The 16,615-nt window shown below is 36.3% G+C and overlaps 1 long non-coding RNA gene across 1 annotated transcript in view; it reads right to left on the bottom strand.

Moving 5' to 3' along the window:
- LOC123839034 (uncharacterized) overlaps positions 1 to 16,615 on the bottom strand; it is a 99,642-nt gene that overhangs the window by 43,762 nt on the left and 39,265 nt on the right. The gene's annotated exons all lie outside the window — the stretch shown is intronic.

Raw genomic sequence — 16,615 nt, 5'->3', positions numbered from 1 at the left:
CGGCAGGGAGTCTGCTTCTCCCTCTGACCCTCCCCCCTCTCATGTGCTCTCTCTCTCTCTCTCTCTCATTCTCTCTCTCAAATAAATAAATAAAATCTTTAAAAAAAAAAAAAAAAGAAACTAGATTTTCAGTTGACCACAGCAGCATATAGGAGGGTAACTCTGCCAAGCCTGGGAGTTCAGGAAGTGTTTCCCTTAGGAAGTAATGCTAAGCCATGAAAGAAAACAGCACTTTCCTAGGCAAAGAAGAATGCTATAGGCAGAAGGAAGTGCAGGCAAAGGCTTTGAGAGGACAAACATTCCAATAGGTGTGAGAGAATGAGGGAAGCCCAGGAGAGCCGGCAAGGAGAGAAAGGGGACAGAGTGTCCTGTTAAAAGACTGAGAAGCACAAAGCACTGTATTATGCAGGACCTTGTAGATCCTGCTCGGGATGCTGGAACAGTTCAGATGAGAGAGGATAAACCACAGTGAAAGCAGAGAGATATAGACTGCTGACACATTTTTAAGGCACAGTCAAAAGGAAGGGACCAGATGCAGATGAAAGTTAAGAATGTGAGGAACTGGAGGGGTCCAACATGACTCCAAGGTTAGTACATGATGGTGTGAGTATGAGAGACTGGAAACAGGAGAAAAGTTAAGTTTGCAGATGAAGATCAAAAGTTAAGTTTTGTGGATTTATTAATTTGCAATGTCTATGAGACATGCCAATTAAGTTATTCTACCTTTTCTCTTAATACCCATTCTTAACTTTTCCCTTTTTTTCCACATTAATTTTTTTTGTTTTATATATTTACTGTTTAAATCTTAGTGTGTGTTTTTTTTTAAGTAACATTTTCATATACTTGTGAACCTTTGTACTTCTCTCCTGCTCTTTCTTTGTCAGCTTTCTGCAGTTTAACTGATCCTTTCCTTATAAAAAAGCCCACCTTCCCTCATTCAGTTTGGTTTATAGGATTTTTGTTTGTTTGTTTTTGGTCTTAGGTATTATATCTTCCAAAACATCTCACTTTTTAATTTATTTTTAATGTATTAAATCAGAAATGGCAAACAGGCTGTATCAGGAGGGGGAATCTCTGATTAATTATACCTGCTATGAACCAAAAGTTGAGAAATGTGGAACACAGGCCTTGAATCTCATTATCTTCTTTCCTCACTGTGTTACATATAAGCAAACAAATGAACACATATAATAACAACTAAACTGAGGGCTCGATCCTCTAGAATGTAATCCTGGCTTCATTTCTATTCAGAGACACTGGGCTGACTTACGCAGACAGAAGTTCTGTCAGCTTTTAAGGTCTAAGAAGCAGAAATCAGGAGCTCACTTTATTCTTAAATCGCAGTGGTTGTCTCTGATAAGAGGTTAATGGGCAGTATCAAGACTTGCTAGCTCTTAAAAAAAAACAAAAACAGTTTAGATATCTGAGTTTAATACATTTTATTAACTTTCCCATGAGACTGCTCTCTGACTATTCTTCCAGGAAAGCAATGTCCTTGTAGAAAGTCTGTATAGATTACTAAAGATATGTGACATTTTATTATCTCTTCAACAATAAATGAATGGTAGAAATGCATGGGGCAGAGAAATGTAGGTGCTACAGATTTGGTCTTTAAAATTTGAATCAAAATGTCAAGTACTCAAAATGTAAATACCTCCAAATGTAAATGAGTCTTTAAGGCTTAATATGGTCAAGTATTTAGCCATGTAAAAAAAAAAAAAGGCTGGTCCTAAACACAGTCTAGTGAGGGCTAGACAACAATGTGTTCCAATGGAGACTTTCCTTTGGTCAGGATAGATAAATTAACTCCAGTTGGATTTTGATGTAGATAGAGTTAATCTTATGAGTCATGAGAAAGTACTGGCTCTATCTTTGGGCAGTCTTGATATTTACCTTTATGCAGGGGATAGGAAAGTTCTGCATTTGAAGTAGATGCACAGTGATTTTCTTAATTTTCATAATTAAATATCAACTATGATAACAATATGCCTGGTATTTAGAATGCACAGACTTTTTTTTTCAATCAATAGTGACCAGATCAACTTTAGACATTATTCTCATATTAGTTAATAATCAGCTACTCTTAGTAATCTGGCTGAGATAATTAAACATCATTCAAGAAACAATCTAAGACAGTGGTTTTCAAATTGCACCCTATGGGGCACCAGGGTTTCTCTAGAGAGTTTTCAAGCTAACTTTAAGAGGCTTCCTAGGTGAATGAGGAACCACTACTAATCCCTACCCTCTGCAAGAAAAAGAAGTCTCCTTTGATATCTTTCAAGTAGTTAGCCCCTGTACATTCATATGCCCCCCCCAAAAATGAGGTTTGTAAATCACTGTTCTAAGAATCATAGGTATCATCTTTTTCCACAGATTCTTTAAACTCTATTCCTGAATCACACTGGATGAATACCTAACATAGGAACATTCCTTTAGCATAGATAGATGATAGATAGATAGATGATAGATAGATAGATAGATAGATAGATGACAGAAAGATGATAGATAGATAGATGATAGATAGATAGATAGATGATAGATAGATGATAGATGATAGATGATAGATAGATGATAGATAGATAGATAGATAGATAGATAGATAGATAGATAGATAGATATGCCTCCCAAATGCTCATTTCTGGTGGAATGAATGAAAAGAGGGCTTAATAGAAGTTTCTAGAAAGGCAGTTTATAGCTCTCCTGGAGGGTGATAAGAATCCAATTCTGGATGTTAATGAGAAAGCATCTCATCATGATTCCAAGTGGCAGATGTCCTTGGGATATAAGGACTAGATTTAGAATGGAGCTAGCATGAAGGATGATTGAATAAAAAGGTGTAAAGAATTCATGAACTTGATTATAGTGTTTACCTTTGGATTGAACACTCCTAAAATTTGATCTCCCTCTGACTTCCATTTATGTAAACCATTACAGGTTCTATTGTTTAATACACTTTCTTTTTTTCTGCCACTTGCAGCTGAAATCATCCTGACATATATATTCCAGAGAAAGGAGGTAGCTTGTACAAAAACACAGTGGTAAGAATAAACTCAGCATGTTCAGAGAACAGCAAGGATGTTACCAGGAAGTTATAAAAGAATAAAGATGAACTCAAGTGGTTCTGGGTACTGATGAGAAAGAAGATAGGGCTGCAAATGTAAATGGTTTAAGGGAATGAAAGCTCAGATCAATGGAATTGAGGTCTTAAAGAGTCAGCAATGTAGAATAATGCTGGAATGTAGGGTTACAGAAATTTTGTTTCTCAGGCGAGAATTTCCAATGACCTTACGAGCCTGATAAGGATGTAGGTTAATGGTAGCACTGGGGAATGAAGTAGTGATTCATATTGCCAAATGGCTTATGGAACGTGGAATGTAAGAATAGCTTGTCCAGAAAGGGCTCCAGTGTAAGGATCATTCTGGGGGAAGATGTATGTTTTCGTTAAGGCCAAAGAGTTGAGACAAGAGAGGATTTTGTGAAAAGTTTGAGTTCAGAAGAGAGCTTAGTAAACATGGAATGTGATTTCCAGAGAGAATAGAAAATGTTTTTAGAAAAGACAGGACTTGGATAAGTCAGAGAAAAGAAGGGGGAAAACTCTCAAATTATGTAGTAAAGGAAATATTATCAGTGGGCCACACAAACAGGATTAACGAGATGTGATGCATGGAAAAAAAGAGCCGACTTTGAAATATTACATGACACTCTGCCATTTCAGGGCAAGCAGGGCTTTTGTTGGTCTTGGGCAGGAGGAGACTTGCAAACAGGTTTTCAAAGAGAAATTAACGAAGGATTGTTATGAAAAATCCAGGGAAATCCTTTGTCAGTTGTGCAGTAAACTGAATTAGTTTCCAAAACCCCTTCTTAGTGCAGAAACAGCAGGAGTCTCAATAGACGGGCAAACTCAGGATAATTAAGTTCCTAAGGGAACGATAATCTTGTACAGAATAGACTTCTTAGTTCTCAAGGAGAAGCATCAGCCACCCCACAGGATTTGAGCCTTTGGACTCTCTGTGTGGAACATACAGTACTTTTTTTAGGGGCAGATTATGTTCCTTTGAAATAAGTAAGATAACCGAGGAGGTACAATAAGCTTTTCAAACAACTATCAATCCTTGAACAAAAGTTTACTTGGTTATTTTACCTATATGTCCAGTGAGAGAATCTCTTAGCATACGAAAATGTTTTCCTTTAAAGAAGTTTGTAAGTAAATAGTCTTCCCTCTGTAAAAAGGTGTGTTTTAAAACTGCTTAAAGAACTTTCTTTCTTTATTACATTCATGAAACTGAAAGGCTATAGGAACAAAAAAAGACTCATAATTTAAAATTAGTTTACTGAGTGAAAAAAATATATTTTATTATGAACTCGTAACTAAGAAAGACTATAAACTATTATAATCAAAAGATGCACAGAAGGCGGATTGAGTAATTAAGGATTTTGAATATAGATACAAGAGTTGGGGATTTTAAATACCCAACATAGGGACGCCTGGGTGGCTCAGTCGGTTAACCGTCTGCCTTCAGCTCAGGTCATGATCCCAGGGTCCTGGGATCGAGTCCTGCATTGGGGTCCCTGCTCCGCGGGGAGCCTGCTTCTCCCTCTGCCTCTGTCTCTCTCTCTGTCTCTCATGAATAAATAAATAAAATCTTTAAAAATAAATAAATAAATAAATAAATACCCAACATATATTTTACAGAGTAGTTTTGTAAATAAAAGAAATAAGTGACATAATGAAGAAAAGAGCTTTATGTAATGAAGGTATTTCTGGAAAGTTTTCTGTTTCCCTCTATATATTCCAGTAGTTTTTAATTATGATTATGGTGTTCTCATTGCCTCAAACATTTTTTTCTTTCTCTGTTAATCCATCAAGCGTATATTAATTTCTCAAGGCTTAAAATTTTTCTAACTTAAGTGCATCAATGTAACTTTTTTTCTTAAGATTTTATTTATTTATTTGACAGAAAGAGACATAGAGAGAGAAGGAACACAAGCAGCAAGGGTGGGAGAGGGAGAAGCAGGCTTCCTGCCAAGCAGGGAGCCCAATGCGGGACTCGATCCTAGGACCCGGGATCATGACCTGAGCTGAAGGCAGACGCTTAACGACTGAGCTACCCAGGCGCCCCTCAATGTAACTTTTTTAACTATAAATGTGTTTTATGTGCAAAAGTTCTACCTTAGCTATGCTGTACCTATTTCTTTAGCTTTTTGGGGAAATAACAGTGACTTGTTATTGATATATATGATATATACAAATAAAACAAACAAACAAAAACCTCCTAACACCCAAGTTGTATGGGTACTCATTAAATGATTTTGAGTTTGCCACTGATTTTTTATTGGTCAGTGCTATTTACAATTATACATACAACAGCTCAAATAAAGTCAGCGTATATTCCTTTAGAAGCACCAAAGGAATGATCCAGAATATTCATTGTTGATACTCTCCATTGTATCCTACTGCTGCTTTTGGTTAAACTCGACAGCAGTCTAGGATACTATTTTTGCTAGTAGAGGCCTCTGATTCCAGATGATTCTCTGATCAAATTAGTTTGAGTAAAGTTAATTTAGCTGGGTTTATAGGATTTGGGTTCTCAGATAAGTACTTATTTCAGTGCCTATACACACTTCTTTTGCTGTGGTTAACAAGCACCTGATAGAATAATGGATTTCCAAGGGTCACTTTATAGATATTTGTTCATGTTTCTAAACAACAGATCTTTGGGGCCTGAAGCTTCTATTCGTAGGGAATTTGATAAAAATTAATTATTATGACATGTTCAATAAAGAGTGTTTAGCTTAAAAATTTTATGGAAAAATCTTTAGGTGAATATCATTTAAAGCAAGAGTATTAAATGTTTTTGCTTGAAATATTAATAATAATGTAGGGAATTGGGGCCATTTGGAGTTATTTGTGAAGTAAAATCTCAGTGAGAGTGTTTAGGGAAATCAAATAGTTCAAATAAGGTTTGGAGTGTGTTTTGGCTCATGGTATATTTTTTCTATGGATAAGGAAGAGTAAAACCTTTTGGGCAGAGTTGCACAGTAGACAGTGACAAGGGGAAGACCATTAATGATGAGCAGTTGATTGTTATAAATGTCGCAAGTCTATAAAAAAATTACAGCAAGAAATAATAATGTATCTATGTTTTTAGTCTTTTCTGTATAAGCCTCTCTCTTTCTGTCTTAGGTTTTAATTTTTTTCCCTCACTTTTTGCCATGAATCACTTACCAATCTTCCCTTTACTCTATATTTTTGTCTTTTTCCAACTCTGTCTCCTTAGTATTTTATTCATTAATTCCAAATTTATTGGCTTCCTCCTTTTTGCAGACATTCCTCCAAGCATTGAAACTCTAGAGATACAAGGCTTTATGGAGTTCTTGTCCTACGTTCACTGTAACATTCAATTCAGTCAACTAAGCAAACATTTACTAGTATCTCCTATGTGTAAGTCACTATCCCAAGAGAAACAAATATGCAGCACCATCTTTGACCTTAAGAAACTCATATTCAGGTTGCAGAGACCAACATTTCAAAACATATAAAGCATGGTGTAATAACTGGTAAGATGGATGTTTATTTAACTCATGGGCATTCTGAGAGAAGACCTAACTTTATACCATTGAGAACAAGGTAGAAAGAAACTACATTTGACACCTATGTTTCATTTCCTATAATGTATACATATCCAACAAAAACCTAATGCTTTGTCTTTTTGCTGATGTAATTTCTCCATAGTGGTTCAGTTAATCTTAAGTTTTCTCTATCTCTTTATAGTTAGAGAAGCAGGCTCCCCACTGAGCAGGGAGCCCAATGCGGGGCTGGATCCCAGGACCCTGGGATCATGACCTGAGCCGAAGGCAGACACTTACCCAACTGAGCCACCCAGGCGCCCCTTATTTTTCTTATTTTCAATTATAATTCATACCTAATTCATCACTGAAAAATCCAAGCCCCCAGATAAAATATTATAGTATGTAGATGACTCATAAGATGGAAAGTACCACTCTAACGTTAGCTAATTATCTTTCCTGACCTATGAAGATGGCATTATTTTTAAGGCCTTACTGATACCTTTGTGGTCATGAGTTTGAGTGCCAGAGTCTCAACCAGTGAGTCACATCCCTAAGCTACACTAACATTCTCTTAAAGGGGGTCACAGTGTAAGACAGGAAACAGAATATCAACTACTTATTGTAATTACCCTTTTGATTCTGCAAAGAATCCCAGAGTGCCTGTTTTGCTGACCCTGAGGCTGAAGGACAGCACAGAGGGAACACAGTGACCGAAACTTCAGCACCTCATTGAAAGTCAGCAATTGGCAGTTTGTTTTTTCCACAGGATCAAATTGGAATGATTCTCTCCTTCCCCTTTTAAAATGCCCACATCCCTGGCCAGAAGCCTTCTTCACACCACACTTTTTCTTGGAACTGAGAAAAACAATCTGTACATTAGCTTTTGCTGATGAGAAATGAGGGGTTGGAAAAGAAAGGGAGGAAAGTGGAAGAAAATGTGAGGTATGAATGAACAGTGTGGTGACTGATTAAAGGCAGAGAATGCAGGGAGGAGAGTAATCAACGATAATATCAGATCTAGGGGACTCTCAGAGAAGGGTGACAGTGAAGTGGGAAGTAAGGAGAAAGCTGGCTTTTGGGAAATATGAAAGTACTGAGAGAGCAATGCTCTGATTCAAGGATGAACACAGCAGGGCTGAGTTAAACTGTGTGGTATTTCTTTTTCAGCATAAAGAGTTATTCAAATGAACTTCCAGTAGATTCCTCTTACGTCTTTAGTTAATTATTAGATTGCTTTATGTAGTGAGACTTAATCACATCAGTTCTCATAGTTATCATTAAGGTGATTGCTGCCAAACTGGGTGAAGCATGATGACTCTCCTGGTCTGATTTGGGTAAATAGGACCTAAGACTTAAAGGTGAAGGCTCAATAAGAAGACAAGGTACTAAGAAGAAAGAAGCAGAGCAGAGCAAATTAGAAATCTTATCCTCAGTCTGAATGCAACATTTGCTGCTTGGTTTTTTACTTTGTACTGTCCTTTGAAGGGCTGTCAAATATTTTCTCCTTCTCCATGTGTTAGAATTTATTCTCTATTTTTGTTTCCCTTGGTGATCTGTTAAGAGATTACGTCATCTGACATTGAGCCAATTACAATGATTTCTGAAATTGGGCCTATTGCTGTGAACAATCTGGAAGCTATGCCATTGGAGACATTATAAGAAGTATCGGCTCCTCAGGCTTTGAAGCCAAAGCAGCTTCCACATCTACCTCACGGGAAGCCCATTCCCTTCCACCTGCGCTATCACTTGGGGACAGAAAGAGATCGCTTGTGGATGGACTGCTGCAGAGACTATGTGAAGTGAACTCCCATGGAAAGGGCTGGTGTTGCCTTTCTGGAAGGCGTGGTTTCTGACCTATACTCTTCCGAATGGACTGCTGTACTGTGACCAGAGGGGTCTGAATGTGACCTGAAACTAAGAAGGCCCCATGGTGAGCGTAGCAAAGCCAACGTAGGACAATCTTTTTTCCATGTTCTCCTCCTGCTCCTTCAACAAAACCTTTTTTCTTTTCAGTTTTAAACCTGCTATTATTCTTTGATGGTATCATCTTTTTTTTTTTTTTTTGATGGTATCATCTTAAAGGACTATCTCAATACGACTAATTAGTCTTAGGAAACGTATTCTCTCACTATATTTGTTACCACGTTGGATGTAAAAATTTCCCTTCGCATCTAAAAGTTGTCAAAATCATAAAGAGGCAATTGATTTAGCAATTAAATTATTTTCCCTTTAGTGCACAGGCTCAATTTAACACCCTCTTCATATACTGGCAAACCAACATGAAAAGCCATGCAAAGTCATTTTCTTCTTTTATTATTTGTTCCTTAATATCCATCCTTACTCCAATTCCCACCCCGTCATAATATACTCTGCAATGTCTTCAAAATATGTAGATGTGTGTATGTGTGTGTATAAACATGTGTGGAGAGAAAGAGGTGTTTATGGGCATGTGTTATTAATTTATATAAATTTATAGACTTCATTACCAATTATAGCAGTGGAAGTACAAATTCTCTAGAAATTAGTCAAACAAGAATGACCAAGACCATTGTGAAAGATAATTTTAATTTGAAAATATAAAAATAATACTTGAGGTATTAAAGCAATACTGTGTTCATGGAGGGGATATTTAATAGCATAAGATGTCAATTCTTTCAAATTAATTCCATAAGATGATACAATTCCAATAACAACTGCATTCAAAGTTCCAGCTTATGGAATGGCAGAGTTAAGTTCTTTATAAGAAATTATGAGGGGCACCTGGGTGGTGCAGTCGGTTAAGTGTCTGACTCTTGATTTCAGCTCAAGTCGTGATCTCAGGGTCATGAGATCTTAGGGTCAGGCTCTGTGCTCAGCATGGAGTCTGCTTAAGACCCTTTCTCCCTCTCCCTCTGTTCCTCTCCCCTCATATAAATAAATCTTAAAAAGAGAAATTATGAGTTATAAATATATTAATTAGCATTTAATTTATTGCAAATTCATAGACTTAGATTTACCACCTTTGTTACCATTATCTTGCCATACATAATTTCAATAATATTAATGTACACATTATGGGTTGAATTGTATCCCCCCCCCACCGCAAAAAAAAAAGACATGTTGAAATCCTAACCCCTAGTAGAGCAAAATTTTACCTTATTTGGGAATATTTTTTTTCCAGCTTCATTAATATATAATTGACCAATAACACTGTGTAATGTGATGATTTGATACATGTATATATTGTAAAATGTTTACCACAACAAGGTTAGTTAACACATCCTTCGCCTTATATAATTACAATTTTATTGCTGTTGCTGTTTTGATGAGAATATTAAAGCAACTTTCAAGCATACAATACAAACTATAGTCACCATGCTGTACATTATTAGATCCTCAGAACTTATTCATCTTATACTTGGAAATTTGTACCCTTTGACCCCATATCCCCCCATTTCCCCCACCCTTCAGTCCCTTGTAACCATCTTTCCACTCTGTTTCTATGAGTTTGATATATATGATAATATGATCTATGATATGATAATATGTACATAATGTTGGCGATCGTTCATCAGGAATTAGCCAAAGAGATTCTCAAATATAATATCCTTCAATGAAAAAGAGTAATTTTGTCATTTTTCTAAGATTCACAGAATGCTTCTGAAATTATCATATCATTCTCATAATACCTAAAATATGTCTTAAAAGATCCTTTCTGTGAAGCTGCTGTTCAAAATACGTACAAAATAATGGAGGTTACAATGATATTATCCACTTATATAATACTTGATAAGCAATAAGTTTGAAGCATTGCATTCCAAAGTGCCTTATGGTTCCTTAACTTTGAAGTTAGAATCATACATTTCAATTAAATATACAAGACAGAAATGATATCGATTCACCACCTAGTAGTTTACAGTTTTAAAGCACTTTTCCATACGCTCTATAATTTGAGGCTCACAACACCGTGTAGATGTAAAACATACATAACTGAAACGCTGAGGTGCTAAGGCCTCAACCCCAGTATCAGAGATTCTTAGCAGGGAAGCCAAGCACAAGAATTCTCATCTCAATGTTTGCAAATATGCTGATGTTTAAAACTGTCTAATTTTAAGAATCGCTGTGTATTAACACATCAGTAATGAAAATGTTGAACAGTTCTTTCAGTTAGGAATAGCTTTATACAAAATGAAAGGCCATACTCCTTAGTGATACTTAGGGCTGCAATGACAAACAAATGAAGGACACACAGCTTTACCAAAGCAATTTCCACTGATGCGGCCCAAGTTAAAGGTTACTCAGCATGTATGTGTGTATGTGTGTGTGTATAAAATAAATGAAATATATATATAAAATAATAATAATAATATATGTAATAATTATTATTTTTCCTTTCATGAGTGATTACTTTTAAAATGTGAAACAGAGTAACTGTTGAAAGCCAAAGAAGAATATGCTCATCCAAAAGTAAATTGTCCTTCCACAAAATCACCCATTAGGCTATTTTTTTTATTTCATGATTGGTAGGATGGTTTTGATAATTTTGGTACACAGAATAGCCTTCATCTGCTACCTAAGAGAGTAATATGCTATCAGTTCCATGTAACTAATTTGATTGGATCCATGATGTATTTATCCATGAAGCAAAGCTTTTTCCTATTGCTAAATTAAAATAGTTGATGTAAGCCACTAAATCTAATGATTTTCATTATGTATGCTAACTTGTACATTATGTTCATATCTAACAATATAGGAAAATGATAAAGATGATAATTAAGTATAGATCATACAGATATAATTAAAATATGAAATAAAGCACTACAGTGTAAGCGTAAATTGTCTTTGCTTTGTTTAATTTGCCAGTGATACTTTGGGAGAGGTGTCTCTTGCATTCTTGAGGGTGAGGTTCTTTGGTCTTTTCTGCTTCTAGTGTACCATAGGGACCTGGTATTCCCTTTAGTCTACCTCAGACCAAGAACTCCCAGTGATCAGGAAATGGGTACTATTTTTTTCTTCTGTTAATTACTATTATGTCTGCCTGTGGGAAAACAAATGAAATGAAGCCAGCCAACCAACAAAAAACAATCGTACTATATGAAGCTTAAGAAGTCCTTTTTTTTTTTTTTTTAAGATTTTATTCATTTATTTGACAGAGAAAGATATAGAGAGAGGGAACACAAGCAGGGGGAGTGGGAGAGGGAGAAGCAGGCTTCCCGCAGAGCAGGGAGCCCGATGTAGGCTTCCATCCCAGGACCCTGGGATCATGACCTGAGCCGAAGGCAGACGCCTAATGACTGAGCCACCCAGGCGTCCTTTAAGAAGTCCTTTTATTGAAAGGTGCTATACATACCCCAAAGCAGCTCAGAATAGAACTTGGATCTGGCTCTTTATTTAATCTATTGTGGAAGGGCCTGTGTTAGGGTAAGTGGCACTGGGAAAATCAATCTCCCTGAATGTCTAGCTACTCAAGAACAAAGATATTACTTGGGGGAGAAAAAAAGCAGCTTAAAATAAAAGAGTGAAGAAGTATAAGTCTGCTTTAAGGACACTGCCTCAGTCTCAGAAGACTGACTGGAGGTAATGTTGTAGGCTCTCATGAGATTATTCCGTTTATTCCATGCCCCACATCCATGGACTTATGTCTACACTCCAAGGAGAGAAAGCTGCAATGAAAGAAAAAGAACAACTCTAGTGGCAGTTGCTTTATATTTTACAAGAGACACTGAAAACACCTCTGGTGTCTTTTAAAGCAGAGGAGCAATGTTGGGACCTCAGGTGCAGTGCGGAATGTCCGTTCAGACTAACTGACACTCAGGATAGGAATTAGGCACTGGGTCTCGGTGCCTTCGACATGAGTGGTGATGCCTTTGTGCAAGTCTTGACGGCTCTGGCAGTACATACAACGTGGAAAGACAGCAAGGGTGTCAAAACTTACAGATGCAGCGGGAGACAACGAAGATCAGTATTTGGTAAGCATGTAAAAGACACTATCCTAAATAAAATGAAAACTATCAGGGAGGAATTTAGGGGAGTTGGAGTTCTTGCAGAGAGGGGAGAATCAAAGCAAAGAAGAAACAATTTTTTAAAAATGTTAATATGATTCTATTATTACCCCTGGGTTAGTGGCATCTAAACACAATGAAGCTGCTGACTTGATACGATGACATATGGAAAAATTGGAAACTAGAAAAAAAAACAGAGGGAAGGAAAAAGCTACCTGTTTTCCTACAGGTAGAATCTTTGGACAGTTTTATGGAGAACAAGATTTGGGTCAAGGGAGACATCAGAATCACATAGTTGCTACTAAACCATATGTTTAAAGGTGACCCACTGGATCATGCGTTTCTGACTGAAAAGTTTTATGTACACTACACCTTCTAGCATGAACTGTAAAACTAAAGAGGAATATAAGAAACTTAAAAAGAAAGATAAAATTTATCAAATGATTGTAAAAGAATAAAGATGGTCAAGTAATGCAAATTCCTGATGGGAATAACATTAAGGGGAAGAGCAGTTGAAAAACAATCACATCCAAATGTTTGAATATAGACAAGAGACTAACAAGTCATTCTTTGTTTCCAATATGAAACAGATAAGTAGATACTTGCCAAGATATGATATGTCTGAGGTTCAGATCCATGTCCACCTGCCTGTAAATAAACCTACTGCTTTGGCCATACCAACGGGCTGCCTCAGAGTTGTGGAAGAGCCACTTTCATTCCCTCACAGCTATTCAGATCTCCATTTCCCAACACAGGTGATCAGCCGCACTTTAAACAATGTTTGTTTTATTATTCCTGAGAAACTGAGAATAAATAAATCTAAAATTTTAAAAAGAGAGAGAGAGAGAGAGCGCATGGGTGTGCACAAGCGTGGGGGGGGTGTTGGGTGGAGGGGAGGTGCAGAGGGGGAGGGGGAGAATCTCAAGCAGACTCTGCATTGAGTGTGCAGCCCGACCTGGGACTCAGTCTCACGACTCTGAGATCACGACCTGAGCTAAAATCAAGAGTCAGATGCTTAACCGACTAAGCTAGCCAGGCACCCCATACACTGAATTTTAAAGAATGATCAAATTCAATTGCAAATGCAGCAGGTGATTTTGCTTTTCATAACTTAACAGTCTTTTATAATGTAAACATTAACACCTTATTTATGTTCTTTATAATTTTTTAATTTGTATACTGGGCTCTAGAGTACATTGCAACCTACACAATTCTGTCTACTCAAGAGGCTAAATAAGAAAGATTATCAACAAGAATTTGGAAGGGAAAAATGCACTTTTTTGTTCCTTTACTCAGAAAATACACCCTGGCTCCCAAACGCTGTATTATAAGAACTGTGTTTAAACCAACTGTGTAGGGACAAATATGAAGCATGGATGATGCACATAAGTAATAAGAAAGAGAGGGAGAAAGAAAAACATAACAGTCCCCTTTCAAATACTTATTATTGGTGTCTGGGGATACACCTAGGGAAAACTCTAAGAGAACTTATTGGCAAATTTAGAAATATTATACCTATTATAAAGCCAGGTCTACACACATACAATTATTTCTATCCTTAGGGATAAATGAATCCTTGCCTAATAGTTTCATAAGAAAACATTTTGTTCAACTTCAAGCCTTTCATAAACAGATATTTTCAAGTGAAGATAATAATGAGAGGGTTTTTTTTTGTACTTTAAAAATGCAATGCACATTTCTGAAGTAAATTCTCAGTGCTATACCAATGGAGTATTATATTAAAAAATCTATTTTAAATGAAAGTATAGAAGAAATATAACAGCTTTAAGGAGTATATAAAATGTTCATGCTCCTTCTTGAATCTGAATTTTATAAAGGGAAATTGATGTTATTGCTCAGTCATCTAAATAATTATTTATATTGTTAACAGGGTAAATCATGATAAAATTATAGCATTTGGGGTAATAATTGCATATCAATAAATGTAATATTCACCCTGTGTGTTAAGATATATAGTACAATAACAATTTTTACTAGGTATAGCTGAAATTATCATCCATGTGTACATTATTATCAGCCATAGTATTTTCTTTACAGCTGACAGAACCTATGTGGAAATCGGTCTTTGTCTTATTCTCAAAATTTTAGTAAGTAGAGGAATTAGACCAAGAAAGCTAAATCAGTGATTCAAAATATACTCATGGCTTCATCCAAAAGAATTCTAAATACCTTGGAGTTAAATGCAGTATCACTGGAGTAAGCTTATGGTTCTTGGGGTGGTTAATCTGGTGGTGACCAAGATGGTCTTAATGTTTCGCTCAGCTTGATTAAACTTCAGATTGGGCTCCTTTCTGACTCTAGGCATTGATCTCCCTTTTCCTAGAGCATTTTATTTAGAAACCTATAATTGTATATTATTTCTTTCTCCCTAAAGTTTCACAACCCAGGAATGTTTTTCTCAAGGACCTGGTTGCTATCTCTTTGAAATGTAAACATCAAGGGAGATAGCATCCCTGTTTCCTAGTTTCTTTGGGAGGGTAGAAGCCTAACCTGAGGTGGGTATCTTGCTGTAAGTTATAAAACTACCTCCTGTCATGAACATATGAGAGGGGTATACTTTTCCTCTGGGTAAGGCCAATTAACATACACAAAAGACCAAGATACGCTACCCCAGCTTTTCAAAAACTCTCCTGGTGGGGGTGAAGCAAGATGGCAGAGGAGTAGGAGACCTGGATTTCGTCTGGTCTCAGGAGTTCAGCTGGATAGGGATCAAACCATTCTGAAAAACTACAAACTCAACAGGAGATGGAAGAACAGACATTCTTTATTCTTCATAGAGTGACTGGTCATTCAAGTGGTATGATATTTGGGAAGTTGAAAGTTTGTTGGGTCCCAAAAGCCTTTTAAGGCTGTCACAATTCCTGAGGTGCTTGCAGTTATAATTTGGTTGGGTCTAAGTATTGGAGACAGAGGAAATGAGTGTGGGGAAAAACTAACATTTGTTGAACACTGTACTATGCATATCAGTGCTCATAGTTGTTGACTATGTTAGCCATGAAGCATTTACACAGTAAAATTTGTTCAGCAATATACTCACACACATGGTTTTCAGATAGTTTAGTAGTCTTCCAGTCCGGTACTAAGATACAGTACTACCACAATACGGTACAAGGTGGTGAAGTTATATCCAAAGGAGCAGTGATTGAGAGGAGAGGAAGAGAATCCCAAAGATATTGCAGAAATTCCTTCCATACCCCTGAGAACGAAGTACTTACTGAATGAGTGAGGCCAGCATTTATGTTAGCATTTCTTGGCATGAGTTCTAATAAACCGTTTATTCTTCCAGAGTAGTCTTTAATGGTTGAATAAATTAGAAAAACGATGACGTAAACAAGGGCAAATAAGTCTCAGTCCTATAGGACTTCACAGATAATTTAATAAGCTAAGAGATAATAATCTCAAAAAGGGATTTACATTTTATTCCAAACTAAACTAATCAATCAATAATATCTCTCTTAGCCAATATTTTATGTACCATACTTTGGGATGTGCTCTCCTACAAGTATTAATAATAAGTGTACTGTATGATACCCAGATTCCTTTTATTTGGCAAAAAAAGAATTCTGGGTATAAAGGCAAAGGCAAAGCTAAAATGGCATGAAATTTTATTTTTGGAGGTATTTCTATAAGGGAATATAGAATCATTTATAATATTACTTTATTTTTCTCATTTAGACTTTTACAGACAAGACTTTGTAGAGCTTCAATTTCATATGAGATGCAAACTCTCAATTATAATTAATTTGCGGTAATAAGATTACTGATTTCTATTTGAACTGATTAAATGAAATCTCTTGATTAAGATTATAAACCATAGATTCAAGTGTTAGATATAAATGTTTATTCTGATTTGCTTCTAAGAAATTAGTTGCTACTGAGAGAAGAAAAAGTGTTTTTTTTAATAACATACTTGTGACAGTTAAGCAAAACTTGCTAACTGAACTTTGTCACCAATGCTATTAATGTTATTTTTTTGGTATAGACTTGAAGTGACTATAAAATAAAACAATTGAGAGAATTTTACACTGTTGTTATCTTTCCAT

This window comes from Mirounga angustirostris, unplaced genomic scaffold (genome assembly GCF_029215605.1).
Source record: "Mirounga angustirostris isolate CCGP_5_RB_7025 unplaced genomic scaffold, mMirAng1.0.hap1 SCAF_3, whole genome shotgun sequence".
NCBI lineage: Eukaryota > Metazoa > Chordata > Mammalia > Carnivora > Phocidae > Mirounga > Mirounga angustirostris.
This window is presented reverse-complemented; position numbering and strand designations above follow the sequence as displayed.